Here is a 17,318-nt window from a genome sequence, read left to right on the forward strand (position 1 = left end):
TAGGGATAAGTACTTTATCACCAACCTTTTTCCTCTCACAATTCTTGCTTCGATTACATGATTGGTCATCTGAGTAATAATTAACCTCGAACCGTTACGCAAACCTCCCTTAGGATCTATATTCCTTAGCAACATGACAGGTGCTCCTATTTTCAACGTTAAAGCATGACTTGGCAATCAAGAAACTTATATACTGTTTAGGAAATCTTGAGTGTAGATCATATTATCATGAACACTTTTATCTGACGTTTCAATACTATCAGAGTTAAGATATCGTCTCTCCTCACCTGTAAATAAAAAAATAAAGATGGAATTTTAGATATGTGATATCTTGTTTTTTGTTGGGTTTTAAGCCTTGTTTTTGGTTAGTTTTGTTGCATAATCTTAACATTCTAGGTTGTTTTAGGAGCATATGCATCTAGTGTGCTACCTCTCAGGTTCTTGGAGTAAAATCATCACATTTGGAGCATTTGGACTTGTTTCGATGCAAAGAAGCAAAGAAGAGTGAAGTGGAGAAGAGGCACTTGATCACCACCATCAGCGGCCAAGACCACCGGCCAAACGGTGGCCGAGTGAAGCAAGCGGTCAAGACCAGCAGCCAAACACAAGCCGATGGAACAGGAGACGCACTTGATCGCCACCATCAGCGGCCACCTCCCGCGGCCAAACCTTTTCCGCGTGAAGCCAGCGGCCACATCCCGCGGCCAAACCATGCCTGCGTGAAGCCATCAACCACCTCCCACCGGCCAAACGATGGCCGAGTGAAGTAAGCGGTCAAGACCAGCAGCCAAACACAAGCCGATGGAACAGGAGACACACTTGATCGCCACCATCAGCGGCCACCTCCCGCGGACAAACCTTTTCCGCGTGAAGCCAGCGGCCACCTCTCGCGGCCAAACCATGCCTGCGTGAAGCCATCGGCCACCTCCCATTGGCCAAACCTTGCCCGCGTGAAGCAAGCGTTCAAGACCAGCAGCCAAACACAAGCCGATGGAACATGAGACAAACTTGATCGCCACCATCAGCGGCCACCTCCCGCGGCCAAACCTTTTCCGCGTGAAGCCAGCGGCCACATCCCGCGGCCAAACCATGCCTGCGTGAAGCCATCGGCCACCTCCCACCAGCCAAACTTTGCCCGCATGAAGCAAGCGGTCAAGACCATCAGCCAAACAAAAGCCGAAGGAGACGCACTTGATCGCCACCATCAGCAGCCACCTCCCGCGGCCAAACCTTTTCCGCGTGAAGCAAGCGGCCACCTCCCGCGGCCAAACCATGCTTGCGTGAAGCCATCGGCCACCTCCCACCGGCCAAACGGTGGCAGAGTGAAGCAAGCGGTCAAGACCAGCAACCAAACACAAGCCGATGGAACAGGAGACGCACTTGGTCGCCACGATCAGTGGCCACCTCCTGCGGCCAAACCTTTTCCGCGTGAAGACAGCGCCCACCTCCTGCGGCCAAACCATGCCTGCGTGAAGCCATCGGCCACCTCCCATTGGCCAAACCATGCTCGCGTGAAGCAAGCGGTCAAGACCAGCAGCCAAACACAAGCCGATGGAACAGGAGACGCACTTGATCGCCACCATCAGCGGCCACCTCCCGCGGCCAAACCTTTTCCGCGTGAAGCCAGCGGCCACCTCCCGCGGCCAAACCATGCCTGCGTGAAGCCATCGGCCACCTCCCATCAGCCAAACCTTGCCCGCATGAAGCAAGCGGTCAAGACCATCAGCCAAACAAAAGCCGAAGGAGACGCACTTGATCGCCACCATCAGCAGCCACCTCCCGCGGCCAAACCTTTTCCGCGTGAAGCCAGCGGCCACCTCCCGCGGCCAAACCATGCCTGCGTGAAGCCATCGGCCACCTCCCATCAGCCAAACCTTGCCCGCGTGAAGCAAGCGGTCAAGACCAACAGCCAAACAAAAGCTGATGGAACAGGAGACGCACTTGATCGCCACCATCAGCGGCCACCTCCCGCGGCCAAACCTTTTCCACGTGAAGCCAGCGGCCACCTCCCACGGCCAAACCATGCCCGCGTGAAGCCATCGGCCACCTCCCATTGGCCACCCCCATCGGCCAAACCTTGCCCGCGTGAAGCCATCGGCCACCTCCCATCGGCCAAACCCTGCCCGCGTGGAGCCGCCAGGCTCCTCACTTGTTTTAGTTTTGATCCGGGTTTAAACCGGTTTGAACTGGATTGACCCGGCTCCCTTTTATCCTTTATCTTATATTCTGTTTAGCAGCCACTTAGGGTTCTTAAGCTTATCTACTCTTGGTTTGTTGAATGATTGAGTACTTCTAAGTTTTTAATAGCAATTTCTCCTTTAAATCTCTTAATCTATAATCTCTTATTATGATTTCACAAAGATCAAACTCTTTCCTTTGTGTGATCATGATGATGAGTGAGTAGATCCTTAGAACTTTGGGCTAGGTAGATTAAGGAGATAGATGATTGATCTTTGATGTCTAAGGCTTTATTTATGTGTTAATTATCTAGATTAGTGTTAATAATGCTAGATAGCCTTGATCATGCTTGAATCTAGACATTAGGACTTCCATGCCCATAAGATGTTTGATGAAATTCCCGAACCAAATTAATCAAGAGCTTTGTATTCCTAGCCAATGGAAATTGATGATTAGGGTGCTTAGTGGTATTTAGACTTGTTCTTAATGCATGTTTGCCTTGTGATTGCCTTTGGAAATTGTTGATTATCACTTGATTAGCATAGGAATCTCTATAACGGAAATGAATTGATTTGCATAAGTGTTCTTAGCCATAGGATTGTTCTTGATTGTTGCTTAGACATCTAGGATTGGTTAGCTATCTCCCAAGTCAATTACCTTGCCTAAGGTTCACTTGTTTAATCTTGACTTAAAGTTTGTTGCTAGTTGTGTTTTGTTTCTTTGAGTTTGCATTGTTTGAATTGTCTTGTTTTCTTTCTTTGAATCAGTTTGTTAGTTAAGATTATTACAAAAGAACCTTTTCCTTTTTAAGAATAGATTAAGCCTATTTGTGTATTCTTAGTGAGTTGATTAATGCAAATTGTAGATTGATAATTTAATTGATAGAAAAATACTATATCAATATGTATTTAATATTAGTATTTTTAAAAATTATTACTTCAATATGCATATTCCATATCCTATTTAATTTGCATACCTGGTAGCTTGCTAAGCATAAATTGATTTATCTTATCAACATCATCATTTCTTGGACTTAGAATAGCTCTTTCCCTATAGAACGTTGGATCAGTTCTGCTTGCAAAATTTTCACCTTAGTTTTCTTTAACTATTGCTTGAATAGGATTTCCACTTGTATTCATTAATAAATCATCCGGAATTTCTATCTCCACATCTCCACTTTGTTTTGTTGATTTTGCCATCCCCGATATCAAGAAGCCATTTTGAAAAAGTGGCGAGAGCACCCGCATCCATACTATTATGTGCCTTGCCACGTCTCAAATTTTCGGTAAGTTTAAGAACCTTTCAACTATTCCAAAGAACAGATGAGTTGATAGATGCTAAAACTGTCGTTACTCTTCCTCCTTCTGTAATAACATGTAGAATCTGTCTAAAATCACCTCCTACCACAACAACTTTACCTCCAAAAATCTGGTCACATCTTATGATATCTCGCAAACTCCTATCCAAATTTTCGTAACAAAGTTTGTTCATCATTGGAGCCTCGTCCCATATTATGAGCTTTGCTTCTCTAATTAAGTACCAGCAAGATCAGATTCAGCATCGATCGTACACACAGAATATCCATTAAGATTGATTGGAATACCAAATCTTGAGTAATCCGTTCTACCACCTTTCAAAAGCAAAACAGCTATACCACTTGAAGCAACATTCAGAACAATATTACCTTTAGACCTTATATCAGCACCAAGAATAGTCCACAATAAAGTTTTCCCAGTACCACCAAATCCATGAATAAAAAACCTACCACCTTTGTCGTGATTCACAGAGTGAATGATTTCTTCATAAACATGTCTTTGTTCCTCAGTTAGCATAGGTAACAACTCATTGTACAATTCCTGTTGTTTATGAGGCTTATATATTCTCTTATCTGCGATAAGCCTATTTACACCTGTGTTCATCATACTATTATCTGGTTTAGGCATTTTCTCGAAGGTCGTAAGAAACGTCCCATTCGATTGCAACATCAGTTCTATTTCAATTAAACATATATTTTCTATCTAAGCTCATGTCAACATTAGACCTACAACAGTAAAGTTAAACACTTATTTATAATTTTGTTTTGCGGAAAAATAAATTACATTCAATTAACAAAATAACAATTTGATGTACCTGGATCGTTCATGCGTTTTCTCAATATTTCTCATGATTTAAATTACCCTTTTCAAACTGTCAAATTTGTTATAGTTATCTCAATATTGCATACAATTCTTTATTAGAACTAAATTAACACCCAAAAAAATCAAAATTATATGTTTAGCTTAATGAATCTGACTTCTACTGTTTTGGCTCGGCATGAATTTATAGTTTAGATATATTTCAATTTTTATTTTTAGATGTATAGCTTTCTTGTAAGATCCAAATTTGCATGCTTCAGTCACGTAATTGTTCCACACATACATGGAAGTGTCGGTTCTAAGCATGTAATTAGGGTGCAAAGGCATAACGTCTACTTTGTTTTTGATAAATTTGTACATAACTTAAGGTACATTTAATAAAACAATTGTTTTTTATATATACTTGTGAAATTAAATTATTTATAGTTTTGTACAGGATAAATAATATTAATGAGACAGGATTGAATCCTAGTTAAACACCATTAATATATATATATATATATATATATATATATATATATGAAAAATTTGAATCTAAATAAATCGAGCTCTGATAAAGATAGCTACTTAGGAGGCACATGAATAGTTTGGGATGGATTGATCATAGAAAAGGAAAAAGATTGAGGGAAGCTTGAGTTGAAGGAGGCGAGATGGAGACAGCGTTGAACTACTGCAACATAGTCCATCACCACATGCAGTTTTCGAGAGGATGTCCAATGTTATTTATCTTCCTTGATGGCCAACTTGAGATATCGTTTTCAGCCCTTTTCTTGCGTTTTCAGCTCTCCCGAGAGGAAGAAGAAGAAAATAAAAGCGACTTTCCCTTCGGCTCTGAAGGTTGTTTCTTGGTTGCAATAAAAAGGTCTTTCAGCTATTTTTTGGCCTTGAGTAGATGGGGCTCTGAACAGGCGGCCAGGTAGCAGGGGATGTCTTGGTCAACAAAATAAGAGGCGGAGATTAGAGCCAGAAGACAGGATGAGTCATGCCTTGGAGATTTTAGGCCACCTCTATGTGAAGGTCATTCGTGTGCGGCTGAGGAAAAAAGGACACCACTGAGAGATTAATATTTGAGAGAATGTCCAACTGAATTAAGATAAGGGACTTGAAGAACTGACCTTGAGAAGGGCTAAGGAACGATGGAGGGGGTTGGTAAAGTCTGGAGATCGAAGGCAGAGTCACGACGTAAGCATCTTTATTAAAAGTCGATTGATGGAGAGCTTTGGTTTTATCAAATTTGTGACTCTAATTTGGTCTTGTTTATTCAAAGTAACGTAAGCAACGGATGTTGACCATTGAAGCTCTCCAAATGCTGCTTACGTCAACCAAAACCGCGTAATCCCATCCTTAACCAATAACAATGATCCAAATGATTAAATATCGCAAGGTGTATGAGATCAAGTGATCAACTATACATATATGTAGACTGCATCTTCATATATATATATATATTTATATATATATATATATTTTAAAAATATTAGTTTGTAATATACATAAAAAGGTCAATACTTTAACTTTAATCTAATTAATATAATAGATAAGTCACACAATCAATTCATTTTTAGTTTTGACATTAAATACATCTGACATGAGCATTAGATGGTAATTTTTGTTTGTTATTTTTGTAAATAAGTCACACACAAATAAAAAAGAGTTAGCAAAAAAAGAAGAAGCACATCTATACACAAAGGGAATTAAAAAAAAGAGTTGCAACCGTGATAGATAAGTGGTAAATAACATACCTTTTACCTTCACATGTGAGATCACAAACCGGCTAGAAGATGGATTGTTAGGGTTTAGGAAAACCAAATTGAAAAAGAGAAACCTTATTGATAAAAAATTAAAAAATTAGATTATTTTACTTAATCGTCCGAAAGATTCAAACTATCATTCCAATATCAAAACTATTGTCCCATCAACCATGCACCTCAAATACTATAGTACTTGGAAATTTTGAATTCATATAAAATTCCAAAAAAGAAGAAAAAATACAAAAGGAACCAAAAATTAAACCTAATAATACCTTTTTAATATTATTTTTATCTCTTTGTATATAGATATCTTCTCAAACACATCAAGAACCACGATGATTTGTAGTTCCAAAATCCCACGGTAAACCCTAAAACAAATTTAAAAAAAAATCAAGTCAGTAAGATAATATTGATCTATAATCGAATCAAAAGTTTTTGAAAACTAAATCAGAAAATCATTAGCACCTTAATAGAAAGAAAAAACAACAATAATAATCCTGTGATATAAACAAACAACCACTACATAGAGAACTAAAAATTAAAATAAGATGCAATCAAATCAAGGACCAAAATTATAATACAAATATAAATATAAATTTGAGAACATGATAATAGATTAGGGTTTTTTCTTGTTTTGGAGTTATGGAGAATGATTAGAGAATCAAGTATTTATAATAGTAAACCGCTTATGATTTTAGGGTTTTGAGTAAGGAGGTGTATGTTACGGGTTTTATTTACAAAAGCCCATTTACATATATTCAGATTATATTTTCGATTATATTTAGAATCCAATGAAAATCGTCATAATTATCTTTACCTATTTTAACATTTAAAATAATAGAAATTTTCTTTAAACGGATATTCATAATATATTCTAATATTTATCTTCTATTTTTTAAAAGAGAGATATTGCATATAAATATATTAGATTCCCATTTTTATTTTTAATTTTCGTTTTTTCTAATTTAAAAAAAATTAAAACTTAGAAAAAGGTAAAAACGTCCAGTTTTGAATCTCATTAATGGTAAATTAGTAATCTTAAGTCTGAGGATGAATGTGGTGCGTTTCAGCAACCTAAATAAAGAGAAAAAGCTTCTCCGAAATATTTTTAGGGGTATTTTTCATTAAGGGCAAAGGAGGTCAAATTTTGTGAGATTGGCTGTGAGCCATCTCGACTTCTCCTTTAATATATTAGATGAAAATAATAATAATAAATTATTACATAATAAATAATAAAAAATAACTTAAAAATATTTATTTAAATATACAGAACTCAAATCACCAAATAAGCAACGGAAAATGCCAATAATAATAAACCAATAATTAATCAGAATCATAGACCAAAAACTAGCAACTTAAACCATGGTTATAACTCCAACATTCCAATTCTAGCAACCTAGCATACACCAAAACATAAAAACTAGGTCCCTAAAACATGCGCCTCTTCATTGTCATGATGATCTCACGGTCACACTTTGCCTCTACCTGCACCATAAACACAATGAGATGCGTGAATATTACCAAAAATACCCAGTGTGAGGCGATGCTTTCTTCTACTAGCTATACACACAAGAAAATCAAGAGTACAACTACAAATAAAATATAACAAACCAGCCATTAAACAGAACAACCAATAACACTTTCACCACGGCTACACATCATCACACAAAACAAGTCATACAATCCAATCGCTTATATAAGCTCATGGTCACGCACTCATCTTAACAAGTGATTCACGAAACTAACTACAACCAAATGAGAGGCTCTCTAATATCCAAGAACAACCAAACTCGCTCCTACAACTAGGGCTGGGAAAAATAACTGGTAACCAAATAACCGACCGAACCAAACCAAAAAAAATCAAACCGAAACCGAACTGAAGTTCTTCAAATAACCAAATGGTTAGTAATATCCTATATCCAAACTAACCGAAACCAAACCGAACCAAACCGACAATTAAATGGTTAACCGAAATATCCAAAAACCTAGAATATACCCAAAATAATATACTTAATATTATGTAAAGCTATAAAATAAACTTAAAATATTAATTATTTCTATATTCAAAATAATTAAGTACTTTAAATAATCAATATATTTAAATGTTATTATTATGAATTTACAAAGTTAAATACTATGTTGTAAAATCGGATCAATATTTCCCCCTTTTTATATTTTTGTAATGTAATTTTGGTTAATTTCAGTTATACTTGATTATCTTTGGTTACTTTTGGTTTTATTAGGTTTATTTGGTTAGTTTCAATATAATTTATGTTAGTTATAGTTATCTCTTCAACTAACCGAAACAAAATCGAACTGAAAGAAACCAAACCGAACCAAACCAAAATTTCTAAAATATCCAAATGGTTATTATATTACTATATCCAAATTAACCGAAACCAAACACAACCGAACCAAAACCGAACGGTTAACCGAATGCCCAGGCCTACCAAACACCACCTCATCTTGTTACTTAGTCCTACAACCAACCAACCCTAAGCGACCAAGTAAACAAGAGAGATGGGCTGGAATACTCTATTCCCGGTCCAGCCACATACTACATATGGGACCAGGCTAGACAAGCTCAAGTCGCGGCTTGCTTCTCATACCACTCCTTAAACCTAGCCTTCATCCTCGCCGCTGGCTCCCAAGTCGGCTCCTCAACACCAACACAGTCCCAAAGGACTCTCATCAAAGGAATCTTCTTCTTCTGAAGTTCCTTGATCCTCCTCTCGAGAACACTCACTCGTCTCGCCTCCAAAGTCATGTTAGGCTGAAGATCCTCAGGAATCTTAGCCAACAACTGATCATCCTCACGGAGACACTTCCACAACATAGACACATGGAAAACCTTGTGGAACGCACGCATAACCTTAGGCAACTCTAGCCTATATGCTACCGGTCCCACCCGCGCTCAATCACTCTGAATGGACCCATATACCTCGAACTCAACTTAGTCTCTATCAATGACCTGTTCGGACCCCGCAACATGGCCATCTTGAGGTACACTCTGTCTCCTACCTGAAACTCAAGATATCTCCTCCTCTTATCAGCATAAGTCCTTTGCCGATCCTGAGCTTCCTTCATGTCTAGCTTGAGAACATGGATCTTCTCTGAGGTCTCCTGAACAAAATCCACCCCAAACATGCTCCTCTCCCCCACCTAAGTCCAGCATAATGTTGTACGACATGGCCTCCCATACAAAGCCTCATAAGGAGCCATCTTAATACTCGCCTGATAACTGTTGTTGTAAGCAAACTCTACGAGGTTCGGGTGATCTGCCCAATGGCCACCCCAATCCAACACACACATCCTCAGCAAATCCTCCAGCGTGTGGATCGTCCTCTCTGACTCTCCATCGGTCTGGGGATGATAAGCTGTACTCATATGCACCTTAGTGCCCATCTCTGCATGAAATGCCTTCCAGAACACTGAAGTGAACTTAGAGTCCTGATCAGACACAATACTCACTGGCACCCCCATGCAACTTGACTATCTCTTTCACATACTTCTTAGCCAAGACCGCTGCTCCATCAGTCTTCTTAATGGCTATAAAATGTGCTGACTTAGTTAACCGGTTCACAATGACCCAAATAGCATCAAAGGTCCGAGACACGGGCAATCCTACCAAAAAAATCAATCGTGATCATATCCCACTTCCACTCAGGAATGGGTAGACCCTTTAGTAACCCGCGTGGAACCTGATGCTCAGCCTTCACTAGCTGACACACAACGCACCTCGCGACCCAACTAGCTACATCCTTCTTCATCCTGATCCAGTGATAGTATCTCTTGAGATCACGATACATCTTAGTCGCTCCTGGATGAATAGAAAACTTGCTCGCATTAGCCTCTCTCAGGATCTCCTGCCTCAACTCCTCATCCTTTGGCACACAAATCCGACCGTGCACCAAGATAGAACTATTAGCTGAGACCTGATACTCTGAATCAACATTCTTAGAGGCATTCACCAGCCCCAAATCCTTCTCCTAAGCCAACCGCACCCTGCTCAGAAGATCTGCTTCCAAACCCAACGGTTCTTGAGAAACATCACACAACCTCAAAGCACTGATCTCTCCTACCAGAGACTCCATCTCTTGCTCCTGAGCTGAAGCTACCCTCTTCCGACTCAGAGCATTCGCAACCAATTTAGCCTTACCAGGGTGATAAGCTATCTCCAGATCATAATCTGCCACAAGCTCCATCCACCGCCTCTGTCTCAAATTCAGCTCAGGCTGAGTAAATATGTACTTAAGGCTCTTGTGATCTGTAAACACCTGTACCTTTGCACCATAAAGATAAGATCTCCAAATCATGAGTAGGATAGTTGCCCTCATGCTTCCACAACTGCCGCAAAGCGTAGTCAATCACCTTCTCATGCTGCATCAACACACACCCCAAACCAACTCTAGATGCATCAGTATAAACCACATAAGGTTCTCCCTGCTAAAGCAAAACCAACATTGGCATAGTAGTCAACATCTCCTTAAGGTTTGCAAAGCACTCCTCACACTCCTGTGACCAAACAAAAGGAACATCCTTCTCTGTAACTTAGTCATCGGGCGTGCCCTACTCCCAAAGCCCTACACAAATCTCCTGTAGTAACCTGCTAAACCGAGGAAACTCCTGATCTCTGTGGCATTCTACGGTCTAGGTCAATCCCTGATAGCCTGAATCTTCTCCGGATCTACAGAAACTCTATCTGTAGAAACAATATAACCCAGAAAACCCATCTCACGCTGCCAGAAACTGCACTTGTTCAACTTAGCAAACAACTTCTACTCCTGCAGCTTCTCCAGAACTACCCTCAAATGCACTACATGCTCTTCAGGACTCTTAGAATATACGAGTATGTTGTCGATGAAAATGATGACAGACACGTCCAGAAACTCCTGAAACACGCTGTTCATCAATCTCATAAATGCTGCTGGCGCGTTAGTCAAACCAAAAGGCATCACTACAAACTCATAATTCCCATATCCTGTCCTGAATGCAGTCTTCCTCACATCTGCCTCATCTATCAGAATCTGATGATAACCCGACGCCAGATCTATCTTGGGAAACCAAGTAGCCCCTCTCAACTGATCCAACAACTCATTGATCCTGGGAAGAGGGTACTTGTTCTTCACAGTGACCCGGTTCAAACCCCGATAATCAATGCACAAGCAGAAACTCCCATCCTTCTTCTTAACAAATAACACCGGCGCTCCCCACGGTGATACATTAGGACGGATAAATCCCTTGCTCAACAAATCCTCTGGTTACTTCCTCAGATCTACTAGACTAATAATCAAGTATGCTGACATCAACTCACCACCACCCAAATATCAACCCCTCTTGTTCGACCAAGATTCACTAGTAACTTGCCTCTAAGGGAAACTTCTACAAGACAGCTTATTCCAACGTAGCTTCCCGCTTAGCAATTATCCACATCAAATCATCAATACGAGCGTAATCAAACAAACAAGTACCATATGTTCGCATATTTTGGTTCACCGCATAAAAACAATATGCAGGCCGCCAACTCAAACCACTTGACTTATTTCCCCCAGCAAGCTTACCAAAACATTAAATCTAGCAACCCTGTCCTTCTCCAATGAACTTCATCCAACATCGTCGCAACGATTAGTTTATCTTGCCATGAAGGTTTCTCCTGAACTTATGTACCTGGCAACCATGCCCTTGCCGGCTCATAACTGCTGCAGCTCCCCTTCCTGGGACTCCAGCACCACCGGCCACACAATCTTGGCGCATCAGCCACACATTCATGACCGCACCGGTCATAGAACCCTGGCCCACAGGCCAACACAACAAAAAATATAAGATTAAACCACCATCAACTCTCGAGGTCTACATTTTGTCGTTATGTTTATACTCACGTCCTTGGCATTGCTTGCTCCCAACTCCTCCACTCTTAGGTCGCAACCTTCGAGCCATACCGATCTCACTCACAGACCAGCGTCTTCGAGTGATACCGTTTCACTCTTGGACCACAATCCTCGAGATCTCGGTATCAGGGGAACTATTCATCCCCTCAGGGGAAAACCATCCCCTCTACCACTCTCTGGGCTCACAGCCATCGAGCTATCAGTATCTAGGCGAATCACCATCCCCTCAGGAGCAACAAGCCGTAACGTCTACAAACATCTCTCGACCCTTAGTACCTCCCGTGGCCTGATTATAACATTACAATGTCACACCTGTCCACTAAAGTTCCAATTTCAAACTTGATCACCCACCAACGGAGAAACATCTGCTCTAACTGCATCTGTCCACCTATCCGCCTCTCTAGGCTTGATACTTTTGAGAAGAATCTCACATGTATCATCTACAATTGCTCCATCCTCCTAAGATATGATGGAAACTCCTCAACATCCGCAGCCCTTGGCCGCACCCTGCTACATGCGGCACAACTGGAGCATGCACTGGTACCTCTCTCGATAACCGCTCCAACAGCACGTCAACAGATCCGCCAAGAGATCATCTCGACCCTGGCCTCCACCTGCTGCAACCCTTCACTTGGGTTCCTAGCACCCTCGGCACGCTCACCGGCTAACCCTCTCTGGTCCCTCCTGATAAGCTTGCGACCCTCTAATGTACCTCCTTGTGGAACTCTGGGCCACCAACTTGCTGGCCTTGGGAACCTGCCAGACCACGACCACGACTACGACCACGCTCACATCCACAACCAACAACACAAACACCTTTAACCGCTGCTCTTCCAAGAACAAAGGCTAACCGCTGCTCTCATTGAAGGCTCGAAGTGGATGTTCTAGGACTCCATGCCACATACAATTAACTAACTCAAATAATCAATCTAAGCATGCAAATCTCATACATCAGCAACAGAAACACAATGAACCCATACCTAGAGTCGTAAGGGCTCTGTACCAAACTGAAACGATCCAACCCGTTTTTTGTAATAAATAATAATAATATTAATAAATAATAATACATAATAAATAATAAATAAATAACTCAAAAATATTATTTAAATATTTAACCAATAAGCATCGGAAAATGCCAATAATAATAAACCAATAATTAACCAGAATCATAGACCAAAAACTAGCAACTTAAACCATGGTTTTAACTCCAACATTCCAATTCTAGCAACCTATCATACACCAAAACATAACAACTAAGTCCCTAGAACATCCTCCTCTTCATTTCCATGATCCCACTGTCACACCTTGCCTCTACCTGCACCACAAACACAATGAGATGCATGAGTATTACCAAAAATACCCAGTGAGGCGATTCTCCCATCTACGAGCAATACACACAAGCAAATCAAGAGTACAACTACAAATAAAATATAACAAACCAGCCATTAAACAGAACAACCAATAACACTTTCACCACACCTACACATCATCACACAAAACAAGTCATACAACTTAATCGCTTAGATAAACTCATGGTCATGCACTCACCTTAACAAGTAATTCAAGAAACTAACTACAACCAAATGAGAGGCTCTCCAATATCCAAGAACAACCAAACTCGCTCCTACAACCAATCACAAAAATAAACAAACATTGAAAACAAACTGCCAGAAAAAAACAGTAAAGAACAACCTCACAAGTGAAACTACGAAATCAAAACGAACTGTTAACTTTCTAATCACTCCGGTGAAAAGCAAGATACGTCTAGACCCTTCCCACAAAATGTCAGCACGATCGGTTCTCAGATGAAACCGCTATCGATCCCGAAACACCCGATGGTCTCAATCCGCGAATGAGAAGAAACGCCCCACGAAATTGCCAATATCTCCTAGAATATTAACTCAAATTCACTTCTGTAAAAAGGAGAGTGTACGAACATCTCTTAGCTACATCTATTCCTTTCGAAACAATTTGATCAGTCGGATCCTCCTTCTTCCAAACTCTGACAATTATGTTTCTCTCTTTATTCTAAAGAAAAAGCTTGATCTCATTTTCTTTCTTCTTTACACCCAATAACCATGAGTTATCTCTCTTCCTCTCCCTCTCTCTGTTAACAATGTCGACAGTAGCACAAAAAGGAGAGGAGGCGTGACTTTTAGAAGGAGCTTAGGAGTTTTTCCTTTAATTAGATTAAACCAGGATTTAATTAAACAAAAATTAATTAAAATCCACTTTTTAGGTTTACTTAACATATCTCCAACACTATTCCCGGAACACGAATGTTACAATGTGTTAACAACTTAACATGTCCTATACACTTGAAATAAACTTGAATTTTTAAAACTAAAATATTTTAATTTATTAATTGAATGGGTAAACTTTATTTAAAGAGATTATAGTTTTTATTTACTTTAAACCTATAAGATCATCTAGTAGAACTTTTTAATAGTTTTTAGAAAATCAATTTTTTCTAAATAATATTAATTTAATGTTTTAGAAAAAAAATCTTTTGGATTAATGAAGATCGTGTTGCTAAAGCAAAGAGGTGAAAAGATTAATGAAAGATTCCTTATGAGATATGGAAACTTAAGGTAAAACAAAGAGGAAACAATATCGAAATATGGAAACGTAGTCCTAAGTCATATCGACACTAGGACGTGAATGTAACTCACTCACTATATATAAATAGTGCGGAAATACTCAAAGCTTGTATATCATCATAATCTCTTCTTCCAAAATCTTAACCAAGTTTGTGTTCTCCGATAAAAAAAATAAAATTACTCAGATAATATAGAAAAATAGGAATATTGACAAACTTCACAATTTTGTCGTGCGTTGTTTCTGCATCTATGTACAAAACTCTACACCCTCTATCGTCGGTGTTAAATATATATTTGTGTTTTTTTACCCAATTATTGGAAACAACAATAACCGGAACTGGATTTATGAACGAAATTGAAGAAGAATGAGGAAAATGAAGTTATGGATATCTCTGTTGATGTGAAGAACAAGCTGATGATCATGTAAATCCTTCACTTTTGAACCAGGTGTAGAAGAAGAGTGGAAAAAAGACATTTCGTATTTCCTTAGAAGATGATGACATGGAATGATGACATGTAAATATGTGTGTGGCAAGTCAGCCACCAAACGAACATGTAAATCAGCCTAATTAAATCAGCCATCAAACAAAATTATAACTCAACCGCAACATGAATACTATTACAATAATTAAAAAAAAACAAAAAAACGGCTGCCAAACTCAGCCGCTTAATGTCATAACTCAACTGAAAATCTGTAACTCAGCCGTAACGTTTAATAAGTCGGCCATAACTGAAGGATATTCTAGTAATTAATCTTTTGCTACTAAGTCAGCCGTAAAATGGCTGAGTTTTCCAATAAGTCAGCTCATGACGGCTAAGTTATAGTATTTAATCATAACTCAGCCGTAACGACATCTCATAAGTAAGCCATTGTTAATAACTCAGCCAGCCGGAGAAAGTTAATTCAGCCGTGTCGAAGTATTAACTCAGCCAAATTTTTGATGACTCAACCATCGGGTAAAAACTCAGCCGTACTTATGGCTGAGTTATGCTCTTAACTCAGTCATTTTCTCATAACTCAGACAGATTTTATTAAGTCAACCAGAACTACATGCTGAGTTATGCTCTTAATTCAGCCGTCCTCTCATAACTCGGTCATTTTCCATAAATCAGCCGCAACATACCGTAACGCAGCCGCCATTACCGCTGTAGCACTTTACGGCTGAGTTATTTAATACACGTCAGCGATTTATAACGTGCAATAATGATACTGTGGGTATAGAAAAAGACCTAAAATATGATAGTAATAAAAAAAATTGTATGGTTCTAGTAATATTACCTAAAATGTATGACACGTGAGTAAATCTTCCCAAAAAGAACCACAACCATAATCATCATCATCATCATCATCACGTCTTTGTTTTCAAGAGCCGCTTTAGTTGTTTTGTATTGCATGTTCGTGTTGATTCCAGCTTTTATTACAGCAGCAACAGATCAAGGACTTCATGCTAGATGTGAATCTCACAGCTTTAAAAACGGAAAGACCTTTAGCTCTTGCACGGATCTTCCGGTGTTAGACTCGTTTCTACACATCAACTATGTTCGAGAAACCGGAGCTCTTGAAGTTGCTTACCGTCACACCAATCTCTAGAGTCTTCTAGTTGGATCGCTTGGACCATAAACCCGACGAAAAAGGCATGTTAGGTGCTCAAGCTATTGTAGCATACCGTAACTCAACTTCTGGCGTTATGCATGCATATACTTCCTCCATTGATAGCTACGCGCTATGCTTCAAAAAACTTCTCTTAGCATCCGCTTGACACAAGTATCTGCTGAATATATTGATGGGGAGATGACGATATTTGCAAATTTATTTTTGTCTCCTAACACAACCGTCGTGAATCACTTATGGCAAGACGGCCCGTTGAAGGAAGGAGATACACTTGGAATGCATCCAATGAGTGGAGATCATCTCAAAGGGCGGATCTAGAGTGTTGGGAGGTGGGGCACGTGCCCCATGCTCTTTAATAATAATCGTTCAGTTGTTAAGCTTGATATAAAGATTATTTAGTACATTTTGTGTGACGTGCCCCATGCTAAACCCTACGACCAGGGTTCGATGCCCCATTTCTGTAGTTTTTGTATTCATTTCATTATTTTCCTCTCAATATTTTAAATAGTGCCCCATACCATTTTTTCTTCTAGATCCGCCTATGGCTTCTTTGGATTTGCTCTCGGGACAAGTCAGATCCACAAAATCAGTTAACAGAAACATATTGTTGGTAAAGAAAATCCATGGAGTTGTAAATGCAACTAGTTGGGGAACACTCATGCCAATTGGAGTTATGGCCGCAAGGTATATGAAGACATACGAAGAATTAGATCCAACATGGTTCTATGTACACATAATTTGTCAAACCATCGGTTATTTTTCCGGTTTAATTGGAGGATTAGGAACAGCAATCTACATGGCCAAACATACCGGAATGAAGAGTACGGTGTAATGACCCTCACCATGAGGTAAATTACAAACATGAAACTCTAAGGTCGAAGGACAAAATTAAGAAGCCAGGAAGGAGCTTAGAAGAATTGCTGAAGAGAAGTCCGAGGAAATTTCATCCGATCGACCAATGACCGCAGTGGCCGTATCGCATCGACCGATCGACCGAAGGATCGACCAATGCCGATGATGTCCGACTAACGAACCGCGAACGATCAAAGACCGCGGATCGACCCAACAAGCAAATTTGGGAGATAAGAGCTTTGTCTCATCAAGGAATTAATCAAGGATTAATTTCTCAAAGTAAAGATTAAATAATTCTTAGT

The 17,318-nt window shown here is 39.8% G+C and overlaps 1 pseudogene; it reads left to right on the plus strand.

Moving 5' to 3' along the window:
* The first annotated feature begins 14,934 nt into the window (after positions 1 to 14,934).
* On the plus strand, positions 14,935 to 16,996 carry LOC109131582 (annotated as a pseudogene).
* The last annotated feature ends 322 nt before the right edge of the window (positions 16,997 to 17,318 follow it).

Source organism: Camelina sativa, unplaced genomic scaffold, assembly GCF_000633955.1.
Source record: "Camelina sativa cultivar DH55 unplaced genomic scaffold, Cs unpScaffold00591, whole genome shotgun sequence".
NCBI lineage: Eukaryota > Viridiplantae > Streptophyta > Magnoliopsida > Brassicales > Brassicaceae > Camelina > Camelina sativa.